This window comes from Apodemus sylvaticus, chromosome 5 (genome assembly GCF_947179515.1).
Source record: "Apodemus sylvaticus chromosome 5, mApoSyl1.1, whole genome shotgun sequence".
Classification (NCBI taxonomy): domain Eukaryota; kingdom Metazoa; phylum Chordata; class Mammalia; order Rodentia; family Muridae; genus Apodemus; species Apodemus sylvaticus.
The window spans coordinates 92,037,187-92,060,334 of record NC_067476.1 but is presented as its reverse complement, the minus strand read 5'-3'; the positions used below and the strand labels follow the sequence as shown (position 1 = coordinate 92,060,334).

The window sequence follows — 23,148 nt, the reverse complement described above, 5'->3', positions numbered from 1 at the left end:
TACCGGGGCCTGAGTTGAGGATGTTAGAATTATCTTAGTGTTTTGTTTTGTTCACTAGCAGGTCATAAACTGATATAAATAACCTTGATAAAACCATCCTAGATAAGATAATGTAAATGTCCTAGATACAAAAGGGAACTACCAATAACGACAGCTTTAAGTTCCAAACTCTGAGGCCATAACCTCATTCTACAGGAAAAGGCTTCCCTGTGGTGAGTCAGGCAGTAGGCCGAAGGCCAGGGGCCCACAGTCACAGCTTACACCTGAAGCACATGCTTGCTCAGGATTTCACCATCCCCATAACGCAGGCTGGTGGAGCAATCCCTTCCTCCAGGCCACTAGGAGTCCAGACACTTCTCCTCAATACTACCAGCACTTCCTGCTTCTCTCCCCCTCTCCTTATGCACAGTCTTTTGTTTCAGCTTTAATTTGTTTCCTGGTTTTGATGGTCATTTCCAAAACTTATCCTACCCCTTCAACAATTACTAAAAATGGTAGCTGAGAAGACAATTTCTATTAACTCTGAAAAGACACACATAGATAATGCTAATTATAAAAACTCATTCAACTAGTGTCTTTTGGAATTACAACTTTTTAAAATCACTAATGATTTATTCAGGACAGAAGAGGCCTTGAATTTCTGAAAACATAAGTTGTGGAAGCTGAGCCTGCTGACCCAGCTGGTGAAGGAAGGAGCTTGCGGCCAACCAACTCTGGGAATTGATCTGCTGACTCCGATGCACATAAAATTATATACACATACAGATAAATAAATGTAATTTTTTAAAGCTCTCAAAGCAGGCTTATGATATTCTTGGGCCAGTCTACTTATGACAATTAATTTGTAAATGTCACAATACACAACAAAAGTTCTTTTTGACTTTTATAATGTATATGGGTTAAATATTTCTGCTTATCTGGACAGTGAACTATGTTATGTGCTGCCATGAAATGTGCTTAGCAAGAATCTCAATCTCTCTCCCATCCCCTGAATCTCTCATTTTTTGTCTAAAGATTATTCAGATTTATTACTCTATACTTTACTGACAATCATTACTTCATGACATTTATCTGGAAAAAAATTTTCTGGAGTATGTACGTAACTAGAAAATAAACTCTTACAAGGAAAGTCATTTCTAAGAGTACAAATTCACACACACACACAAAAAAAACCCAACAGTATACCTCTGATGCCAATTTCATTATAATAAAAATTATATAAGAATGCTGAGCTTGGGGCTTATCAACTCAGGTAAGGAGAATGAAAATACATTCCAATCAACCTGATACAATCCTGGCTTACATTTGCTGTCCCAACACACATACTAGTAGTGCCCCACCTCTCCTCGCACACTTACTTCTTTCACTTTGGGAAGTATCCTGGACTGAAAAGCAAAATGGCCATCCCACCAACAGCAATAGGTACAGCTGAATGGTGGTAGATAGGCTGAGATGGAAAGAGGTGAAAGTTTGTGTCACATTGGGGAAAGACTTAAGATAAGTTCCTCTTAGTCGGTAGAACTCAGAGATCTCTTTACGGACCTTGTTTTGCTCACTATTTCATACCATGCTCTAGCACAAGCAGTGTTCATAGTATCTGTAGAGTAATTAACAGCAGACAATCCATTAAAATCTTCACATAGTGATCACACTAAATACTTAATACTTCCAAATAAATTCCATGTTCAATGCTTCAGAGAGAGCCAAAGACCTGGTTGTAGAAAGAACAGAAGGGTAGGTATAGAAAACATACTCAAAAGTGATGCGGGGTCTCCTACTAGACAAACACTAAGAACACACCATTCCTTTTGAACCACAAAAGGCATCAGTGACTGACTTCTTCCCTGTGTCTACTGCAATAGCCAAATAATTTCACATGAAAACACATTTGGGAATAAGCAAGAAAGAATAACATTTTCATTTAAATATAAGTTACTTGATTTAAAAATAGCTTGGGTGGTATAATATAAAACTGAATTTCAGTAAAACTAATTTTACTGCCTCAAAATTTCAAAATACAGGCTTTGCCCTATAAATAGCACATCACAGAACCGCTGAACTAGAAAGCATAGTGGTTAAGAGTTTCTCCCAGAAGCCAGGCCTAAAGCCTGTCCGCTCACTGGCTGTCCAACCCGGCTGGCTGTCCAACCCGACCCAAACCCATAATCTCTGTCCCCTGGCGCTTACTTGTGTAAACAAGAAGGACAATTCTGACCTCAGAGCATGGCTGGGAAGATTAGGGAGCTTGAACTCTGGCCAAAGCCAGGACTGAAAGTCCCCTCTGATAATCTGTCCAGCTATCATTCAATCGCTCTCTAATCATCTCATTTTAATAACAAGGCCACAAAGTATCAGAAGGATTAAGTAATTAATTAAAGAATCAAGATGAAAAATCTAAACAACAAATCCTAGGAGTCCTTTAACTTCCCTTAGCTGAAGAATTTTTTTTAATAGAAGTATCTTAGAAGTATGACCCAGAATGGGGGGAAGAGGGGGCAATTTCTATCAGAAACAATGTACAAAACAGTTCTTAAACAATTGAGATTTGGCCCCTCCTCCCATTTCCCTGGTAACACAGGGAACTTAAACATCTCTTTAGGCCCCCTGAGCAAAACAATGGAATGCCTCTGGCACTGCACTAAAGATTAGGATATTACATAGGAGTTAATTCAACTGAGCCTATCACTAGCTGACCAGGAGACCACCCTTTAGAAAGCTGATTCATTCACCTAAGGCCAGAAGAAGGGAGGAATGTTCTCTTAATGAGATAATATACTCATTCATCCTTCCAGAAATTGCTTCTCCATGCTGCCACTTAGGTATAGAGCCTCTACCATGGGACCTGCTCATTTCTCTTCCGGCCAAAATTCTAAGCCTGTTTTCCTGGGCTCTCTCATTCTCTGAAGCACCCCATCTACCTCTTTATTACATGGCTGTTGGCTGACCTACATGCAAAAACATGCCAGCCTGACAGGACCCTAACTCAGAAGATGAAGCTCGCCCAATGCCCTTCCTTTGTCTCTCCTCTCCTGCAGCTGCTGAATCTCAGCTTGCCTGCCCTTTTGTTTTTGTTCTCAGAAACTAATGTAACTGTCTTCAAGTTTTCTTCCAAATCTGTTTCTAAATTCTATTATTAACAAGACTAAGAATCCAAAAAAGGGAACCCAGCTTTTTCCCAGTAACATCAATTATCATTAGTTACAATTAATATGTGCTAATACAAAACCCTTTAAAAAACCAGAGGGACTCTAGGAGTCAGCCAAATTGTACTTAACAAATGAATCTCTACAAACAACACAAACACATCAAAACACATGAGAATAGGACTACAAAGCCTCTTCCCATTAAAATACTGCCTCCCCAAAATGTATATTAAATTTAAAATGAGAAAAAATGTCCACCAAAGGATTCTGAATTTTTTTTAATGTGTTGGTGGTGGTGTGTTCAGTTTTAATTAATAAACATATTGGGTTATTGATCTGCAATGGATCTAGTTCCATGGCAATTTAGGCATTTACTTTTATCTTGATGGGAAGAAAGCAGTTGTATTCCAAGGGGTGGGCAGTAAGGTAAAGAGCATAGGGGAAGGCAGACTCCGAGGCCAGGCCCAGTCAGGAGACAGCATAAGCAATGTGCAAGGGAGCTAAGAACAGGATAGAAATGTAAGTTTCGGATTTGAAGCCACGAGGTCTGAATGATAACGGGTCTGCAGATGGGAACAAGGAAGGTGAGGACATACTGTGAAGGCTGCTCTACTGAGACACTGTGGTGGGAGCGCATGCCCCACACTCTTAACTAGCTTATTGAACTTTCACACTGATTCTCCTCTGCTAGATCACAATACACAATGTTAGAAGCAGCATTGCCACCAAAGTGACTGCAATATGAATACCAGTGAGACTATTCATGAGGTCGCAGGGAATTCCCTTTATCAGAGCCCTTGGGGGAAAGTTCCCTCTGACCTCCATTCCAAGAATAGCTGTGTTTCTTCTGCACAGCTTGTTCTATCCTCTGGACAGTGTGGAATGACAGAGATGGATCCTTCCTGTCCTCCTCCCCCAGCTACAAAGGTTCTGTTTACAAATGCATGTGCATTAGGCAAGTGATTCCATAATTCCTACTTCTGACTCAGCTGTGGGAGAAGCCTCTAGTCCTCTTCCATTTATTCGGTATTTTATCTTATCAAAACACTATTGTGAATTCATTTTAGAATCAAGTAGCTGGTAGTGTCTTCCGAGCATTCTCATGTGCCTTTCATGTATAAGCCAACGAATGTACAAGCATTTTGCCTGGTAGTATGTACGAAGTCAAGAATGTTGAGACTGCATGCATGAGGAGGCCTAACATTTTGAAAATAAGTACGCTGGGCAGGATGGCACACACCGTGATTCCCAGCACGCAGGAGGCAGAGGTAGATTTCTAAGTTCAGGGACAGCCTGGCCAACAGAGAGTTCAGGATAGCCAGGACTACAGAGAGGAATCATGTCTAGGGGTACGAAAAGAAAAAGAAACCAGGGAAGGAGGGGAGAAGAAAAGGAAAGGGAGAAGATTAATGTGGAAATTGTGCTGTGAGTGACAATACAGCCCTGAACCACCAAACCAGCACACAGGACCAAAAAGGATGGAGTGATGACGGATGGGTAGATGGAAAGACAGAGAGCGAGACGGACGACTCCAGTCTAGAGGTTGGAGGAAACATAAGTTAAGCCTTGAAGATGACCCAGTGGGATTTCTGGATAACCTGCTGCCATACAGAGAGGAAACAGTAAAGAGAGTTGCTGCATTGGGTCTTGTAATGCATTTAAGAAGTAGATCTCAATTCAAGCTCAGAATTGAGCTGAAATGTCAAGAGAGGAGGAGGAGGAGCTGCTGAGATAGGCAATGCACTGAATTAAAACTTCAGGAGTGGCTGCACCTCCTATGCAGGAAGGGAAGGAAAAAAGATAAATAGCTGAGGAAACATTTCTAGAAGGAACTCAGTTGAAGTACAGAAAAGGAGGGGAGACAACAACAGGAGAGATTAACAAGAGAGCAAAGGCCCTGTAAGCAGAGACAATTCCACACTGACAAAGGTAGCCAAGAGCTCAGTAACTACAACAGCCACAGGACTTGGTAATTGGATCATTTGTCAATATGAATTATCCCAGCAGGAACCTCATATATATTAACCATGACTAGGATCCCCCCCCCCCCCCGCCTTTTATTTTGGCTCTAGAATAGAACAAAGAAAAAAAATTTTCCCGAGGTAAACTGGGCAAGATTTAAAAGAGCAAAGGAAAAAGAAACAGTTTAAAGAGGATGTGTGTTAACATGTGAGAGAGACCGCCTGAGGTGTGCTCACTGGGCAAGAATCCCAAGCGATGGAAAGGAGGACCCACCGAGAGGCTGCTCATCGGCAGAGCTCCATCCCACATCCGCGAATGGATGGGGCTATGTAAGAGCTGGGCCTCTGTAACGCGGTGATAGACAGAGCCCCTCTCGGCATCTGCTCTAGCCTTTAAGTTCTGTATAATTTATTCTAGGCTCATGCTCATGTTGAATCTGTTCCTCTCACTCCTACATCACAACTATCTATTTTTCTCCTAGTATGTTTTCCCAGTTCTTTCTCAGCTGCAGTAATTAATTCGAATATGCCAGCACTTAACTGCCAATCAAAGCTCCATCGAGATCTAAGGAGAACAATAGTATGCCTATATGCACAGTCTATTAATTTAAATCACAGTTGAGTCACTACATGCCAACAATTAAGCAATGACACACACACACACACAGAGATTATACTCCACACTAATGTAGCTGAACCAGAGAGCTCAGAGAACAAGTTGTCCTGGCCGGCCAAGCTTTCCAGATAGTTGAAGGTTTGCCTGCAGGGAACAGAGGGGTAGGCAATGACACAAGTTTTAGTTTTGATGATGAATGTTTTTTTCAAAATGGTCTCTGCTCTCATCTCTTTTAAAACAACACATATAAAGTGTAACTCAACCTTTCATGGGCTTTCATTACAAGCATTCACTGCTGGGATAAAACGCTGGATGCATCTTTTGGCTTACCTCTTTATACTTCTCCACCTCATCTCCACTGCCTGAACACATATCCTCATCCTCCTCCTCCTCCTCCTCCTCCTCCTCCAATCCCTCTGGCCTCCCTCTTGAGTCCCCTGTCTGGTCTTCACACTTGCATCCGTCCCACCCTCTCCCATTCAACCCACACACATAGCTGCCAAAGCAATCTTATGAAAAATCAAGCCCAAGCAGCGGCCAGCGCTCCATCCTTGCCTCTCTGTCTGCTCTCCATCAAGCCCCACCTGGGCTTGCTCCTTTATCCTGCGAAGCACCACAGCAGACCACCCAAGCTCAGGATGGCTTCCTCTGTGGCCAATGCTCAGACCTCATTATCAGCCTGGACTGGTAGTCAAGACCCAGCTTCTTCAGCTGCAGCCTCATCCTCTGACTTCTTCCTGAGTCCCTGTAAAGTGACCTCCATGAAAATCTGCCTTACTGCCTGCCACCCAGCCTATCTCCTCTCTGGGCCTATCATGTAACTTATGTTCTCCTCCTTTTACCTTCCTTAGGGAAAAAGTTCTGAAGTTGGAAAGATGAGTGAACAACATGAACAGAGTTTAGATTCCCAGCACCTCCATACAAACTAAGCAGAGAAGTGCACACTTGTAATCCAGCATCAAGTGGAGGAAACAGGAAGATCCTCAGCTCACCAGCCAGCAAATCTAGTCAAATCAGTGAGCTCCGGTTCAAAGACGCTCTCTCATAAATGATGACGAAGGACGGCTAGTGTTGATCTCTCTCTTCTCTCTCTCTCTCTCTCTGTGTGTGTGTGTGTGTGTGTGAGAGAGAGAGAGAGAGAGAGAGAGAGAGAGAGAGAGAGAGAGATCATGTAATACATTCTGTAAGCCAGCACTAACAATTCACACAGAACTCCACAAAGATTATTTGAATTCCACCTGGGGATTTGACAGAAATGAACATTTACGGTCATTAACAAGTTCAAGTTCAGAAGATTCTGAGGGATACTCAAATGTGAGAGGCCCTTTGGTTGTCACCTTCCATGTAATGGTCTTCAGATTTACAAGAGCAAAAATCTAATCTGTCTGGATCACTACAATTTTCTAACTCCTAGCTCAGCAAGCAGTAGACTGGAGGTACTGGGGTAGGGGTGGGTGTATTATTTCCGTGAAGCCACTGAGCCGAAACTACACAACCTTCCTGGCTGTGAAACGGCCTGCTGCCATGCTTCATTCTGCAAAGAGATTTTCTAGCACAAATGGCTCTTCTTGTGGTTTGGTCTGGTCTGGTTTGGTTTGGTTCAGTAATTCTCGGGTCACTCTTTTCCACATTTCTCAGCTTTTAGAATAATTACACATGCAAGATGAATAGTCCTCAGAAAACTATATATACACTATGAATCTTTCCATCACAGGCAGAACTAACCTAACGGAGGGAAACACCAGCTCCATTTCAAGACTCAGATGTTCACGCTCAACCTCCACGTCAGGTTAGCACAGTGGGTGTTGTCACTACCAGGGACTGAACCTAGAACCTCCAGAAGGTTGATCAAGGACTCTACCACAAGGCACATGGTCCAGGGTAGCTATGTCAGTCATTAACAAACAGATTAACCTCTGGGCCTTCCTTTAGTTTCCAAAATAATGAGCCATGCTGTTTACACACTTGCTCTGGGAATTAAATAAAGTAGCTTGTGGCAAATGCGTGGACACTGTGATCATTCAGAAACTACTCCTGATTAGTAACTGCTAAGGTCTAGACAAATTCTTGGCCCAGGACAAACTGTCTGGCTAGAGCAGAGCATTGCTACTTAATCCTAGACAACCAATGAAAAGGCATGTAACAAGCACCAACCCTCTGAAAGATACACTGTAATTCTTTCAGTTCCCCAAACTGTCTTTACCAAGGTTTCCTAACTATTCTGATAACCTTTTCATGTAAACAGCCTCTTTCCTCAACCCCCAGGCTCACCTTGCTTTGAAAATGCTCAGAAACAAAGTATTTAAATGAGACACTTTCTGAGAGACAGTGTAGGGGAGAGACAGGAGATCAGAGAGCTCACTGACTCCAAAAAAAGTATCCAACCTGAGAAGGCCTAACTTGTAATTCAGCAACAGTTCTTAAATCGCAGCCTATTTCTGCTTTTTGGATGACATAGGCAAGAAAATGAAGAAAAAGGAAAATCACAACAGAACAGATGACACAAAACAGCAATTTCCCAGTTACACAGACCTTACTCACAGTGGCACACTTACAAATAGTGCCCCATGGCTACATCAGCCTAACATCTGCCAGGAGCTCCCCACTGCTGCTGGGTCACATTTAAATTCTTCCCCACACCCCTTGAAGAATACAAGATTCTCTGGCAGCTAACATGGATAAGGCCTTGGTTTGCTTCCATGCACCACTTAAATTGATACGCTCTGGCTACATCCTCCCCAACAGCTGGTTTCTCCTCCATGTTATTACACACTAGACCAGTGTCACACAAAATGCTGCCTGTCTGCAAACTGTTGCAGCTGACAGTGGACCAAAAAGAAATGCGGAGTGGTCCTGTCATCCCAACAGGGCAAAAGAAAAATGCTGGGAATTAATCTATGTATAGTTTCTTTTCTACCTTTTGTTTTCTCTAAAAAGTACTCCTAACCATGTTTTCCAAGAGTACTAAGCAATACAAAATCAGAAACTTATCCCAAAGCATTTCCTTCTTTTAAGCAGGAACCTCAGACATCTCCCTCAGAATACTCCCCACTCTCTTCTTCCACCCTAATCTAAGTGTGCAAGAACTCCTTTAGATTCCCATTTGGTTCACATTTTTTCCCCAAAGCTAATAAACCATCACCACTGCAGCTACTAAGAATGTTTTCACAGCACCACACATTAAAAGTCTTCACTTTATTGGCAATGTAAACCCCTTGCACCAAGGAAGCCGGTTTCCTAATTTTGTGCTTTCTTCCATGTAGTACCCAACAGCAGCAGAATCTTACTGTGTGGCTCAACCGCTGTTTAAAATGGGACTTAAAAATGGTATGTGGCTTCCAAGGCCCATGGCCAATCATGGCCCAAGTGGCCCAAGGCAAGTTGTCAAGTTTTTTAACTCTTTCTGAGTGCCTTGCTTGTCTTCTGGGATGTGAGGCTGGTATGGTATGCAAAGCTTTTCCAACTCTAAAATTAAATGGTGGCTTCTTGTTTTTCGAAAGGCTCACAGGTTCTCCACAGGCAAGTTTGGAACCATCTGTTCTACACAAAGCTGGAAAATAGGAAAGCAGTTTCTAAGTAAGGGAGTCCTCCAGGCACTTGAAGACATTATTTGTACTCTGCATATACAAGACACCGATGGAGAGTGAATGCATGGCCCTAACATAGAAACTTCAAATCCTGCTTCCAGGTCAGAAGGACTGAACAGGGAAAGACCTTAACACTCAAGCTGGGGAGAAGAACACTAAAATAGAGGGCATGTGCCCTGGAAAAGGTTGAGATTGAAGAAGCTTCAGAACTCAGCCAAAGAAAAGAGAGCACCATCTTTACAACTACAGATGAGTGAATTAGGTTCTATTCAACACACCAGAAAAGAGACGTAATACCTCTGAATCTCTAATGTTGGTGTTCATATCTGGGTCTTTTCTTTTAATTCTTTTGTTATTGTCTGTGTATTGAGCTGAGGACTGATATAGCTCAGGCTATCCCCAACCTTGCTCTATAGCTAAGAATGACCTTGACTTCCTTATCTTCTTGACCCTACCTTCTAAGTGCTAGAATTTACAGGCAGGAGCCACCAAGCCCAGTTTAAGGCCCCCTGCATGATGGACAAGTATTCTATAAACTGAACTACAGTGAGTCTTTTTTTTTTTTTTAAACTAGTAACTCTGGCCTTACTTAAAGCAAAATAAGAAGATGGAACAAAAATCTGTGGTTTTTCTATTATACTGAGCTGTAGGGCCAATTAGATTATAAAATATAACAGAAAAGAACATTGTTAAAGCCTTTCCAGTAACAAGTGCTCCCGTAATTGTTTAGTAGGGAAATAGCGGCCATGCCAGTGCTTACAACACCACCATGTTGCAAGGACTCCAGAGGAAGGATTCCCAGCACACGTCTCTCCTCAAGCTCTCGTACCTTACATGAGGTATGAGACGTATGAGGCTCATGCCGTTCAAGTCAATGCAATGCTCACCCTATCCACAAAGTGCCAACATTCAGGGAGATCGATATCAGACCGACAACTTTTTATTTTAACATACAGTAGCATTTACAAATTAACCCCATGAGACTCTTTTTAGAAGAGATCGTACATAACACCCCACAGAAATTTCTAAAAGGGTATATAATCTTTGAAATTAAAGATGTAGTTCGGGGTGCAGCTCAAGTGTATGTGAGTGTGAGGTTAGCCTGGTCTGCATAGTGAGTTCCAGGACAGCCAGGCTACATACACAGACCCAGTTTCAAACAAAACAAAACAAAAATGAAGCTTCATGCATTTGCCTGTCTGATACTACCCACTGGCAAACAACGACTCTCCCCAGTTTATTAGACAGCAGCATGAGCACTAAGGACTGGGCTGGCTCTGAAACGTGAAGAATGACATACTAGTAGGTAGCTTGGCCCAGAGCACAAACTACCTCTTGTGTGACTGTACTTGGATTATCAACATGAACATGTACATTACTTTAAATACACATAGAATTGTTCTTATTTTGAAACCTATTTTGAATCTCAGTAGTTTCTTCCTTAAAAGTCACCAAGAAGTTCAATGCCTAGGCCTTTAAAAACAACAAAATGCTGTTTTGAAGAGAATTCATGCTTATGCGCACATAGTAGACAATGATATGCTACTTCAAGAGTTAAAATTTTTTAAATGCTACCTGAAAACATTCATTAAAATCATTCTATGTCCATAAGAGTCTCTTTGTGAGTAGTAAATTGGGAGAGATCTATTTTTTTTAATTTTTATTTACTTACTTTATATCTTCCCTTCCTTTCTCTGTTCCCAGTCCTTCTGTCCCCACCTCCTATTCCCCATCTACTCCTCCTCCCTTTCCCTTCAGAAAGGGGATTCCTCCCATGGGTATCACCTAGTCTTGGAATATCAAGTTGCAGTAAGACCACTGAGGCTAGACAGGCAACCTCGTAGGGGGAAGGGTCCCAAAGGCAGGCAAGAGGGACATAGACAACCCCTGCTCCCACTACCCAAAGTCCCACATGAAGATCAAGCTGCACATCTGTTACACATGTGAAGAGGGATGAGGTCTGTGCCATGCATACTGAGAGGGTCTGATCTTACTACTCCCACCCTTAGTCAGGAATTTTATAAGGATATATCCAACTTTCTCTCTGCTGTGCTCGGCCCAGAAAGAAGGTAGTACTACTGCAAAGTATGCATATCATCTTTTAAAGGATTAAAAAAGTGTGTATATGCATGCATATTCGTCTCTCCTCCCTCCCTCCCTCCCTCCCTCCCTCCCTCCCTTCCTCTCTCCTTCCCTCCCTCCCTCAACCCTTCCCTTCCCACCCTCTTACCCTGCCTCTGTGAATATTAAAAGAAGCCATAGGTATCAAGTCTTCCCCATTAATTTCTCTTAATCAACTTTATACACACACACAGAGAGAGAGAGAGAGAGACAGAGACAGATAGGCAGACAGACATATACATAATCTACTAATTCTATTTCTCAGGAGAACCCAGACCATAGAAGAACCCTGCAACAATGAATCGTCTAGCCCCAAATATCAATGCCAAAGCTGAGAAACTGATGTACACTAATCTTAGCATTTTCCTTAGTGGGTTGCACAGAAGACCTATCATTTGTGCAGTTCACAGGCATTAAGCATATTCAGATCATCAAACAACCATCTTCACTATACATCCACACAATTTTTATCTTGCAAAAGTGAATGATGACACTCATTCCCTTTTCGCCTTTCTGGCTAGATACTGGCAGCCACCACCCCACTTTCTCTCTGTGTGAACTTCACTAAGTACTTTATACAAATGAAGCCATACCGCATATATTCTTTTGTTACTAGTATATTTCTCTGAAACAGTAACTTTGAGGTTCATCCATGTTATAGTAAAAGGAAATATTTCCTTCCTAAAACTGAATGATATTCTAACTATATACATAACACATTTGGTTTAGCCATTCGTCTGTCATATTTGGGGTATGTCTTATCTATTTACTATTAAGGATAATACTGCCATGATGAGAATGTGCAAATATGTCTTAAAGATCCTGCCTTCATTCTGAAGACATATCCAAGAGCAGACAATCTGGAGATTCCATTTTAACACGAAGGAGCCATCATACTGCTTTCCAGAAATGTTATAGTCCCTTGAGTATATTCCTGACTGACAAAACTCCCAATGTCAGAAGTTTCTCCCTCTGCTGTCCTCTGACCCTTCTCTTCTGCATCTATGTCTTGTCACAAAGCGCAAAGTAAAAAAAAAATAATAATAAAATAAAAAAAAAACCTCTGGAAAACTGCAGGAAATGGTATTTTTATGTCAATAGTTACCTTTTCATTTTCTTTGATGTATGATTTCTCTAATTTGTCGTAAGCAAGGTAAGAGGGTCTGGAAAAGCCCAGAGAACGTGAGAAGAAACACACCTGCCTGCCCAGCAGCTGACCCTTCTTCAATAACCCTGCAAATCATAATGACTCCTACCTATGAAACCTGAGAAAAATAATCCCCACACCACCTTGTGTTTTCTATGGGCACCTGCCTGTATTCTTTGAGTGTCTTCCTGTGTTGGGGATCTCGTATTAACATGTACTGTTTTCAAAAGCAGCCTGGTTGTACAGGGTGCAGGCTGTACTTCAAGTTCAAGTTAGAGCATTAAGAGTTCACTTGGAGAAAGATACAGTTTAGCATACTTGCTACACAAGACACAGAGGGTCCGATATGTTTAAAATGAGTTTGAATTCCAGTAAGTTTGTAACACTATTTCCATAAAGACCCATATTATGGCTTATCTTTGGCTTTGACAATAAAGGGTTATTTGTCTGGAAATATTTGGAAAGGCAACAGAGTAATATCCCACACATGTAGAACTAGGTAAAGCAGTGATCTGGACAAAAGTCAGGTATCATCATTATGAAACTTGTTTCCATAACCCCTTTCACTCAAGAAACTGTTAAATGATCTCAGGCACATGGGCATACAAACCAAACACTTGCTGATAAGAAATCATAAATTCATCTAATATCGATCCTCTTTGCATATATATAGTTTTGCCACTTATTAAAGACTAGAACAAATTTGTACAATAAGATAGATGTGCCTGTTTTTCAGTTAAAGAATTAAATATGTTACATAGTTGATACTATAGAAAACTGAGCACCTTCAACTTTCTTTTTTCAGAGTTGATCAATATTTTAATTTTATAATTATCAATGCTGAGATAAAGTATATAGTGCAATCAGGCAGAAGTATATTTATGGCCAATAAACTGTTGGAAATTCTATTTTAATCCTATTCCAATATTCATTTACTGATTTTTTCCCAATGAAACCATTTATTAATGACAACAGCAGTTTTTAAGTTCAAATTTCATCGAATACAATACAACTCAAAGATACAGTAATCTAATGTTTATATCAAGATAAATAATGTTAGGAAATATGTAGTCTTTACAAAATTATATCCATTATGCCTCTGTAAGAGCTGAGATATTTGTAAATACAGTAAAACAAACAAACAAACAAACAAAACCACTACAACTCATAACATACAAGGGACAGTCTCAAATCTGAGCTAGGGTATTTTAGTTAGGTATTTTAACACTCTTTGTGCTGCACGGCTGAAAACCACAGCTACAGTGAAGCTGTGCAAATATCTTGGATACATTACACATTTGATTCTGAATTAATGTTTGCTTGTCACCCATCCAGAAACATTTTACAGCTGGCAAATATTTCAGGACTCCCACATTCAGTTATCTGACCCCAAATGGTCATAAAATGTAAGAAGCTGGGCAGTAAGGTATTTCACAAAACAGTAGCATAGATCACTAAAAGGATTCATCATTGTTAAATAAAATCTCAGCTTTGAAAGAAACAACAGGGTAAGAAGGTGAGACAAGGGAAAAGACAATCAGCAGGGTCTCATCTGACCAGTGACATGATGGGACATGAGGACTTAAGAGATTGAAGGTTTCATAAGGTTGAAAATTTTATGAATTTAGAATAACGAAGAGATGAAGAAGAGAAAAAAATAAGTTGAGGTCAGAAGTAGTTAGCAGTTACAAGATGTACACAGTCCAAATGTGACCACGGGCAAAATGGCTGAAGTAGGTTTGATGTACAAGAGTGTCAAAAGGATTATCTAGGTGAGATAATTAACGACAGAAATGATCAGACCGCGAGTTTGGCTCTCAAGTGAATGTCAGAGAACCTAGCTGATGACAGCTCTGGTATAGAAACTGACAGTCAGGACCACAGCAGGGGCAGGGTGGGAAGTGAAGACAGCATCCCGATGACTGGCAGGCTGGAACGTGGAGAGGCAAGAACTCCAGTGCTTGCTTGGTTATTCACTTAACAGTGCAGGGAGATGACCTGCCTCAATCCGGGAGCCTACTGCTGGGAGAGCTGTTCCGAGGCTGAGCCAGTAAAGAGATGGAGGATCCTAGAAAGCACATCAGCCGGAATGAGCGAGCTGTTCAGGGGGCGCAGCCAAGCAAGATATGGGACAGAGGGGGAATGAACCCAGATATGAGAAGAGACGCACAGCTCAGTTCCAGACCATCTCTTTTGCAAAGTCTACAGAAAGAAGACACGCTCTATAAACATGGAAGGAGCTTCAGAGTTAAACACTTTACTCTAATGATAGCTAGGCTTATGAAACCATACAACCAGGCTATATATACATCTCACCACAAATCTTTACTTCGCTTTGTTTTAAGACTTTAGGGACTGCTTGCTAGTGTTTGGGTTTGAAATGTTTCTCCCCAAACTCACGTACCTGAACACTGAACCCCAGCTGGTGGCACTCGCTCTTTGGGGAGGTTGAGAAACTCAGGGAAGTGGAGCCTGAAGAGTGGAGGTGGGTTGCTAGGAAAGGACTTTTGCCAGTTAAAGCCCAAGTTGTTTCCACTTCCCAATTCAGCAAACCCACTGCCTCCTACTCCTACTGACTCAGGCAGGTTGAATGAGCAGCTCCCTCAGCCATGTTTTTTCCACCACGACAGACTGAAATTCCCTGAAACCATGAGCCAAAACAAACTGCTCCTGGTAAGTATTTTTGAACCAAGAGTGATTAAATATACAGACCACACTTTCTATTTTAATGTAGTGATATCAACAGAGAGTGCTTATGAGCAAGATCACTTAGAATGATGTATCCACCTTCAGAGGAAAACTGAAAAGTGAAGATGGGTTCCATTGATTTGCTGCCAATAAATATCGAAAGACCTAAGAAAGTCCAGAATAGTCTCTCAAGTAGCTTTAGAGAACTGTTCCCAAAAGCAAGGCAGTCATATACATATCCTTCCCTTAGTAGACAGAACCATGCTGATTCTGCTCCTGGCAAAAGATTGTCTTACTTTTCAGATCACCTGGGAAAACTAAAAAGAACGGCCTAGAGTTTTACTAAAGAGAACATCCATTTCAGGTCCTATAATCCAAAAACATATTAAAATTAAGTCATCCCAGACACCATATGCCCTGAGCCCGGTTGCATCTATTAGTAAACATTCACTAATACCAAAATACAGGGAGAGTTCCCCAAGCTCATTCTGACCACTGAAGGGTGGAGCCGGAACTCTGCAGGAACTCTGCACTAATGGTAGGTGGTCTCTGGGATTCATCTGTCCCACTTAAGAAGTCTATATCAGAATAGCTTGAAGCTTACTCAAGACCACTTAATCTCCCATTAATTGCTTCCTAACTTTAATAAATTATGAGTTTTCACTAAAAGTAAAACAGAAAAGGCCTAAAGAGCTACAGACATAGAGTAAAAAAAGAGATTTTTAACACTGAATCCTCACATTAAAAGATGCTAAAGTATGCACATGTGAATCATACACAACATATTCGCTATTTTTACAGAGAACGACAGAAACAGCTCAACAAACTCACCCTTCCATCATAAATTCCAGGGCATATTCATAACAAAAGTCAGACAGATTTTGTTTTCAATCACATAGTTCTATAAAAATAAACTGTCATCACAACATCCTTGCAGGAGTAAAAGGCCACATTTGCCTGCAGTTAAATCCAACAGCAGCTGTTCTATGGAGAAAGAGGGCCCAATAATTGGCTTCTTTCACCTCTGTTAATCACGAACAAAAGTGTCATTCAGTTTCAAAATGGACAAAATGCTCCAATGGACGGTCAGCAAATGGGGTGGAATAACAATAACCCTGTAGCACTTTGCTTTGGCCTTTTGTTTGGTCTTTCAAAGCCCTTAATTAAGACCTGCACAAAGCACCCTCCAGGCTTTCCGCAAGGAGGCATTACATGCCTGTTTTCTTGTATTTAAAGAAAAAAAATGGCAGGGATTTTCTGAAACGCATTAAACAGAATACACAATTTCCATTTATTTGCAACTGAAATACTGTTAAAATTTTAGAGCTTAAATATTATCATAAGTAACAATGCAAGCTCTTTCCATTTCGGGCATGGGCAGTGGGGGTTGAAAGAAGGGTTGGTCCAGAGGGAATGGGAAAGCAGGGTCAGGGGCGAGAGAGGGGAGTGCCAACCCCAAAGTATTGTCCAGCCATTTCTCTAGAAATAAAACTGTGAGCAGCCAGAATTTAGAAAGATCTAGAGCTGTGCTCTCAATCTTTAAATAATTTAATACACATAAATAAATGGAGAGAAATCACAAAATCTATGAGATGGTCTTATAGCAAGCGAGTAGAGGCCGAAACAGGGAGGCAGCAGCTGGAATCAAATATACCTCTTAGAAACTAATTTCAAAAATTATCAAGAAACATTTAGTATTTTTAGAGTTGAACACTCTGTGTAGGAATATTGTATGATTCTATAATTGATTTCTTTTTCTATCCTAGCCTGAACAAAGATTCATCTAATTATGGTGGATAAGAATCAGATGTCTAAGCTTTAAAAATATCCATGGCCTAATTAACTTTTCATTATCCAATTTTCTTTTTGCACAGATTAAAAAGGGCTGTTGTGTTCATTTTTAAATGCTCTGAAATATAATCTTTCCGGGTTGTAGGCTGTTCTGAAAATACCTACTCCTGCCCATAATTTGCCCCCCCCCCAATATCCTGAATGACAGCTTAATGTGACAGCTTCCTTGCCACAATTCACCAAAGGGGAGTGGCAGGCAGAGTTCTCAGAGAACAAACACCTAACAAAGCCATCATTGGGGGAGTTACTTTCAATCCGTCAATCTAATCCATCAAGTTGAATGTGCCCCACTATTCTCTTGTAAATGTGCTTATTTCAAACAAGGCAGAACCTGGCAGCTGCCCTGCAGAAGACTAAATGACCCAGCTCAAATGTCACCTCAGCTGGGAAGGCTTCCCACTCCCAGAGCAGAGAGAGTTCCCCAGCCTCCTCTTGTTCCCACAGACCTCAGTCTGTAGTAGTTTCTGTATGGCACTCTCGTATTGATTCTTCTTGTACTTTTTTTTTTGTCTTTTCCACCAAACCACATCATCTGTGGACACTCGTAAGCCATAGGGAAAGGGCAGGGGTTCAGCCCCTGGTTAGAAATATAAAACATGACCTTGGATGTACATTACTAACATAGTAAACAAATTAAATGTTTTCTATCAGCGCCACATTTTAAAAGGGAATTAGACCTCTCCAATAGAGCAATGGCGATCAAGTGAAAAATAGAAAGCTGAGTGTAATGCCTGGGGCATATGGAGGTCCTGGGCCACACTGAGCAGGAAACTCTGCCCTTACTCCCCCTCTTCTACCTCTAACCACAGCAATACTCCTGGAAGTACAATAAGTGCATACTTTGCTGATGGCATAAACTTTTGCTAAGAAGGTTAATTTATAAAATTTCACTAGTAAAGGGCAATTTCCAATGTAATTTTTCCATGACCTTCAATTTCTTCAACATAGATGAGTATATATGCAAGAGAGGAGGAACAGTGAGAGATGAGCTAATGTTGGGAAGGAAATAAGAGCTAGGGTCTCCAGGTAAGACTCAGTTCTGACCCTTCGGATACTCACTGGCAATTCTAAGAAAGGACTTAGCCAAATGCTTACTGTATATTTCACTTGTGTATTTCTTCAATGGTGTATTAAATCTTTGTAAAATTAAAAAAAAAAAAAAAGATAACCAAGGCTCTTGCTTTCTGTAAAGAGAGGCTTTATTTATTGATTTATTTATTTATTTAGCAACGTTGAGGCTCTAACTTACGAATTCACGCAAGGTAAAGAGATGCTTTCAATACCCAGGCACTAGTGTTATAGTTAATGTACTTCAATGGAACTTATCATTCTCACTCGTCTTCCCCACTGGCATTAAACACATACGTGCTCTAGACCTGCGGTGCTGTGATTACATTCACCATTCCCTGTGGTGCTTGTTGAGAGTCAAAGCCAGAAAGTTGGATCATGAATAAAAAGTACAACAAAAAGATCACTGTCTTCTTCGTGTGCCTTTCAAAGATCTTACCATTAAATACAGGAATACAGAAATCAAATACATTTTATTATATGTAGCAATTTCACTAAGCCCTAATTTAATGAAATCATTACTAAGTCAAAGACATTACTAAATTGAAATAAATCATCTGGAGTTTTGTTTACTAAAAAGAAATTACAGAAACAGAATGAACTTGCTGTTCACCACCCAACTCATTTTAAGAGTCAACACTTTCACAAATCTGATGGAAGTTTTAAAGGCACAGATCCATATTTGCATTTGAAAACTCAAGTGTTCCATGCCCCGCCCACCAGACTAACAAAGTTATAGAAAACCAACACTGGTGATCTTCTAGCAAGGCGCCTGAGGGAAGGGTGCCTTCTGTCCCCATCTACTCTAAACAAGTCAGAGACAAACAGGACTCACCTCACTCAAATTCAAATAAAAGGAAAGCCTTATAAATGTTTTCTTTCCTCAACTGCCGGTGGATAAACAAGGAAGGGAACTCACCTAGTTGGTGACATCTGAGCAGCACACAGAATTAAGTTGTAACAACATGCCAAACTGTTTATTCTCACCTTGTATGGCTAAGAGAAGATGGCCCTACCTTCTCAACACTAGACAGTTCTGGCCAGCTGTCAAATAATACATGTTTACTTTTAAAAGTAAATAAATAATAAAAAAAATTTAAAAACAACAAACAACAAGCCCCCAAAACTCATGACTACCTGAGAATAATCTAAGTCAGCTACCGGTAAGAATTGTCCCTGATGAGGGGGCTGCTACTATTAATGAGGGGATTGCTAGTTGCCACACTATTGAAAAGAACCCAAGAGCCTGGCACACGCCTTTAATCCCAGCACTCTGGGAGGCAGAGGTAGGTGGATTTCTGAGTTTGAGGCCAGCCTGGTCTACAGTGTGAGTTCGAGGACAGCCAGGGCTACACAGAGAAACCCTGTCTTGAAAAACCAAAACCAAAACAGAAAGAAAAGAAAAGAAAAGAAAAGAAGAAAAGAAAAGAAAAGCTTAGAAAAGAAAAGAAAAGAAGAAAAGAAAAGAAAAGAAAAGAAAGAAAAGAAAAGAAAGAAAAGAGAAGAGAAGAGAAGAGAAGAGAAGAGAAGAGAAGAGAAGAGAAGAGAAGAGAAGAGAAAAGAAAGAAAGGAAAGGAAAGGAAAGGAAAGGAAAGGAAAGAAAAGAAAAGAAAAGAAAAGAAAAGAAAAGAAAAGAGAAAAGAAAGAAAAGAAAAAAGAAAAGAAAGAAAAGAAAAGAAAAGAAACAAAGAAAGAAAAGAGCCCAAGGGTCGGTCAGATGGCGGTCAGATGGCGTAGCTGAAAAGGCAGCCTGAGTTCAATCCCTGGGACTCAAGGTGGAAGGAAAACCAACAAGCAAAGCTGCCCTTTGACTTCTGCACAAATGTTATAGCACATGTGCACCCACACATACACCATCACCATCATGCAGTCATGTGTGTGTGTGTGTGTGAAGAAAAACATAATTTAAACAACCAGCATCTGTAGGCTGGCTACATTTAGCACATTAAAATTACTTTTGAAAAGTCCAACAGTACTCCTGTTATCCTCAGGATCGTCTGCATGATTTCAGTTATCCATGGTCCAAAAGTATTAAATGGACAATTCTAAAACTAAACAACTTGTCCTTAAAGTTTAGACTGTGCAGCTGTTCTGAGCAGTACAGTAAACTTTCCTGTTATCCTGCTCGATCCTGGCCAGGACATATGGATCAACCTACTACCTGCCCATAGTATCCACACCACTTTTCATCCCACAGTAGATGGGTTATGAGATGACTATTTTGGTACAAGTATATATGTTTAAGTAATCCAGATTTTATTAAATAATGGCTAACGTATCAATTCTCATATATACTCCTCCCCTATCAAGTACTTAGTCTATGGGAAAAGCTAAAAGTCCCCACTTCAATATGGTTGGGGGGAGAAATCTTATGCTGTGGTAAGACTGAATATTCTATCTGTGAAATTATAACAAACTAAAATGACCTTTATTCAACTTTTTGCTGTCAAATACCCAACTTCAAAAGTAAAGCCCTCACTCAGGGCTGATGGTTCAGTGGTTAAGAGCACTGACTGCTCTTCAGAGGTCCTGAGTTCAAATCCCAGAAATCACATGGTGGCTTACAACCATCAGTAATGGGATCAGATGCCCTCTTCTGGTGTGTCTGAAGACAGTTTATTCACATAAATATTTAAAAAAAAAAAAAAAAGGCCTCAGTATCATGACAGGGCCTGTCTAAAGTAAAATGGCATTAATTTTATGTGCATTCACATAGGAGTGTGTGTGTGTGTGTGTGTGTGTGTGTGTGTGTGTGTGTGCACGCGCGCGCACATGTGCTACAGTATATTCAAAGGTTCCTGCTGTGCATCCTCCTCAATCCTTAAGTGGTTGGAGCTACTTTATTTTATATATATATATATATATATATATATATATATATATATATATATATATATATATATTTTCAAGTACATGTTTCCGACATTTCTCAACTTAACAAAATAAGCTGGTTATAACTGATTATGCTACCTTGTATGCATTGAAATTGAACATACTCTTACTACACAAAACATCTTCAATATTCAGCTTTATAACTATAATGGAGTGGCTATACCCCAGCCATCAAAATGAACATTCTTTTTTTTTCTTAACAATTTCACAAATTGAAGATTTATTCTGACAGATGTCAGCATCCTTGGTTTATTATTTTTCTTTATTAAATCAAAATGTTCAGCTTTTCATTTAAACAAAGCACTTTGCATTGTTACACCTGATTTCCCCCAGCATGCCCCTGCGGTCCCACCCCTACCCTCACCCCTTAGAGAACGGACTGATTACTATTATTGAAGGGAATGGGACAAACAGGATATTATAGAAAGTGGTTCAGGCTGAAGTTATATTGCAAAAATAAAACCTAAAAAGTAATATTTGACAAATCTTACAATCTGTCTACAGAGACATGGCTGTAACTACTTGAAACAAAGTCTTGGGTAGAATTAATATTTTCAGTTCATCCTGGTAGAGTACTTTCCTCCTGGCAGGAAATACATTTTCAATCTACAAAGTTCAACTTTGAAAAATCAAACAGAATTTCCCATTAAGGGCACTGCTGTACAAAATTATATTCAGAAAACAAATTCTCTCCTCTCTATCCCCTGCTTTCAGGCCATAAATGTAACATCTATACTTTAGAAAAGAGCAGGATGAAAATCATCTCTTTTCTAACCCTAAATATAACCCTAAATATAAACCTCTTTGCTGTTCATAAAATAACATCCAATGGGATAACATGTAATGATCTTGTCTCTACCGTATAACTACGATTGCATGTTATGGCCTTACAAAAATAGCTCCCTCAAATACAAAAAGTTTTCACATTCAAAACTATAGTGTTTTGTAAATCTAAATGCTAAGGTTTTAAGAATCTAGTTTTATTTCCAGAGTTGGCATAATTTCTCAATTAAAATTAGGAAATATCAAATTTTAAAACTGAGTCCTTAGGGGAATGTTTAGTGCCTTTAGCCATGCAACAACTTGAGACAAATGCTTGTCAACAGCTACTCTAAGGAACACCAACCAGCCATCGCTGAAGAAGCAGGGCCCCAGTCACTATGTTCAGGGTATAAATTATGATAAAGACAGCTCTGGACACTGCTGGGCTTGGGACTGCTCACTGAGCAGCCACGTTCTTCTAAACAAACTCAACAAACATTTCAGAGGCTAAAGGGCAATGGAGGCAATTATTGGAAGGAAATTTCTAACTAAGCCAGAAAGGAATAATTAAGTCTCTGCATGCTAAATCACATCACTGGGGTTAGCGATGAAGTAATCAAGTGTAAACGGTGGCAAAGCCCATCCATAGAACTCATGAAAGGAAACTAAGGTTGCGGGTAATCTGGACTATTGTTGTTTAAATACCACAAAAATTAGTCCTTAACACTTCGTTCACTCGTCCTCTCTTTTTACAAATGTGTGCACATTTTGTGGGAAGGAAAAAATGGTTAATCTAGCAATTAAGGCAAATATACTGAGTCATCAGAAGGAAAACTGCTACTAATTCACAAGCAAAGACCCAACCCCAGGCCTCACACTGCTTAGGCTGTATACACTGCCACTTACAGGAAGTGCATGGGCGCTTAATCCAAAACCAAGACTGCAAACGTTTACACTCTTAAGCCTAATGTGGAGTCTGGATGTTCCTCTGAGCTTCATAACACATGTCATTCATACACACATAGATGCATGCAGAGAGAAAGAGAGACAGAGAGACAGACACAAAGACACAGAGAGAGACAGAGACAAAAAAGAGACTCAGAAGCAATAGAAAGACTGTTTGGGGGAGAAAGATGGAAGCCACTTTCACACCAGCTGCTCAGTCACAAATCAACTTCAGTGATGCTCTTAGGGAGCAGACAGTGCTGACCCTGAAGCCGGAAGTGTACTTGGCTTCACAGTGATGCGTCTGTTGCCTTGCTTCAGAATCTGTTTAGCAGTCCCACTTAGATAAAGTTAAAAATAAGACTTT

At 40.4% G+C, this 23,148-nt stretch overlaps 1 protein-coding gene across 1 annotated transcript in view; it reads right to left on the bottom strand.

The window, feature by feature from the left end:
• Positions 1–23,148, bottom strand: part of Lgr4 (leucine rich repeat containing G protein-coupled receptor 4) — a 96,283-nt gene that overhangs the window by 56,397 nt on the left and 16,738 nt on the right. The gene's annotated exons all lie outside the window — the stretch shown is intronic.